Genomic DNA, 3,053 nt, shown 5'->3' on the forward strand with positions numbered 1-3,053 from the left:
TTCATGCATTCATTCAGCAGACATTTTTGTCCCTATTATGTTCAGGTCACTCTGCTAGGGGCAACACCAAGTGCCTGTTTATGAAAGCCTCACTTGTACTCTCCTAAATACACAGGGTCAGAACACTATCCAGCTCAATGAACCAGGAATTCCAGCCTCTAGGTCTTTTCCAGTGGAAGCACGAGATGTCCACCTATAGGAAGTATTTCTTCCATGGCCTCTGGCATCCACTTGGCCACAGGCTTCAGCTTCATCCCTTTGTGAGCCTTCCAAGTTCCAGAAGAAAAGTCCTTGGTCCAGATGTGTATATGCAGTTGGCATGAGGGAGATGGGAAAATAATCTAATGAAGCAGGGAACAAAACCCAATATGGAGCCCTGCAAAGTGGGGGCTTACTTCTGAAGAAGCTGGCTCCCATACATTAGCAGAGACGCTCTGCAGGTCCCCAACCTAGGCTCGGGGCTCTTAATTGGAATTAGCCGACTGAGTGAAAAGGCGTATTCCCAAGAACTGGCAGGTGGGGTACGAGAGCCAAGATTTGAGCGGGGAGATGCCTGGAGTCGACACCACCCCCTATGAGGCAGCGTGGGCCACTGCTGCTTGAGTCCAGAAGGCCCGAGGGAGAAAGTGTGCTGTGGGGTTCAGTCTAGTTGTGTTCCCTTTCTTGAGAAGCAGACACAGCCAAGAGCGGAGAGAGAGTGCGATGCAGGAGGGTATCAGAGCACGTGCTGTGGAAGACCAGCCCAGGGCTTTTGAAGGTCAGCTTGCTGGTTGCCAAAAACGTGGTGATCTCTACTGTAGGACTGTTTTTTTTTGTTTGTTTGTTTTTTGTCTTTTTAATTGGGATATCTATCAGTATGAATCATTTGTTCGAACAGCTCGGGTCCAGAAAGAGTAGGGACTGATGCCCCTGGGTTTACTTATGGGAGGTGCCTCTGACTCATTCAGAGAATTAGGTGAGCTTTTGTACCTCAGTTTCTCCTACCCACGAAAACAGGACGAAACTTGCCTGCTGCAGATCACAGGGCTGTGGGAAACTTAAAGAGAATAAGGAATATTTATATACTCTTAATATCTTTGAGGGAGGCAGGATTTTCACCTGGTAAACATTTCCTTCAGGACAGCTACATGGTGGTCTGAAAAATCTTTCTTAATAAATGAAGCCCATCTCCTTGTTTGTGCCAATATCTCGTGTCTTCCTACTTTCCTTGTAATCATTCCCACGTAGTAAAGAACCCCATATGATAATATTGGTAACTAATAATAAAAGCTGTTATTTACCAGGCAACTCCTATGTGTTAGTTCTCTGCGGGATATTACTTGATCTTAAATTCTTAAAACACATGTGAAAGAGAGGTATTATTAGTGTCCCTTTATACTTGTGGAAACTGAGGCTAAGGGTAGCTAGTGGAAAGGGCAGAGGGGACCCACTAATAAGTAGTAGAGCCAGGATTGTAATTCAGGCCCATCTGGTGCCAAAGCCATGTCCTTTCCACTATGCCCCACAGGCTCCTGGCCCCTCTCCTCAGATTTCTGAGGGCAAATGGGTGGCCTCTGCCCAGAGAAAGCAGCTCCTGGCAGAAAAGGTGACTGCAGAGTGCTCGGTACTAAACACAATGCTGGCGGTACCAACACTCAACCCAGCGATGTGTGCTTAAGGCTGGCTGTGGGGGGCACAACATAGTACCCTTCTTCCGTTTCTTGCCTTTGGCTGCAATGCCATCTGAGACCAAACACAGCCTTTTTTGTATAGAAGGCTACACATTCATAGTTCGCAGCTGTGTGGAGGATGACAGGCCTCAGAAAAGGAAAGAATCTGTCTGGGGCAGACTCAGCTCGTACCCAGGTCCCTCTCCCCTCTTGAACTTGAGGGATGCAGCAAGTCCCCCATCTCCTACCTGACCCCACGTGCAGGTGTAAAGGCAGGTGGTTTCCCTGGGCACGGGGGATGGGGCCCCTGTCCCGCTGCCTCCAGAAGGCCCAATTTCCTGGCAGCATGGCTTACCTGGAAGCTGTTAACTTCGCCCTAGTTCATTTTATTGCCTTCATGCTTCTCTTTTTTCCGATGCTTTCAGACAACGGGTGTGGTGGCTGATGAGTTGAAACCTGTCTTAACTATGCGCTGAAGCCAGCTTTGGGAGTGTTAGTACTTGCTTAATGACAGCAACTTGCAGCACCGTTTCCAAGGCTCTCAGCACAGCCAGGCTTCCCTTCTGGTACATCTGCTCCTGAACAGGGTTTGCCATTCCAAATGCAAGCGTTTGGCTTTGGCACACGGTGCCCCAACACAATCATCCCAGTGTTCCGTGTCCTCTAAATGTCATTGTCGAGTAATCAGTATTGATTTGGGTCATTCTTTCAGAGGCCAGGCTGTCACTAACCCTTTAGGGGGATCCTAGCCTTTGATAACTGGAGAGTAGCTGCTTGCTTTATTGATGGATTACCAGGACCAGAATTTCCCAGGGCCTATCATTCGCTCTTCAGAGGAGTTTTTGGATACATCATCCGGAATACTTGTGAAATGTCCATATTATGTAATCCCCACCAATACTGTATATGTAAGACATTTTTTTTTTCTTCCCATTTGTCGTAATCACCCCCTTGATGCTTGGTTATTTAGGTAAGGATGCACAGTAAGGTAGCAGTTTAGACCCAGTTCTTACACATGGAAACATTCTATTTTTTCCAACTTTCTATAGCCTTCTCAGAAAATGATGTATTCCAAATAGCATATTCTTTTTAGCAGCTAAAATTTACCTCTTGAAGTAAAAAATTTCAAGATTTTTAACTTTTGTAATATAGTCCTGGTTTCTTAAATATTACATATTTAAGGTAATGTAACTTTTATTGTATTGACATGGGGCCATCAATATCAGGGATTATGCAATACTGCAGTAGCTCAGTGATACCCCTCAAAGCCGCTGAGATTCAGGGGGTTGGCCCTTTGTCCCCCAGATAGCCATATTGCTGTGTGCTGTTATTTCCCCGGACCTTTAGCACGCTCCACTTTTGTTCCTCCCTGTGTCCCCATGTTCTGCTGCTTCTAATCCACAG

This window comes from Mirounga leonina, unplaced genomic scaffold (assembly GCF_011800145.1).
Source record: "Mirounga leonina isolate KUSES-001 unplaced genomic scaffold, KU_Mleo_1.0 Mir_125, whole genome shotgun sequence".
NCBI lineage: Eukaryota > Metazoa > Chordata > Mammalia > Carnivora > Phocidae > Mirounga > Mirounga leonina.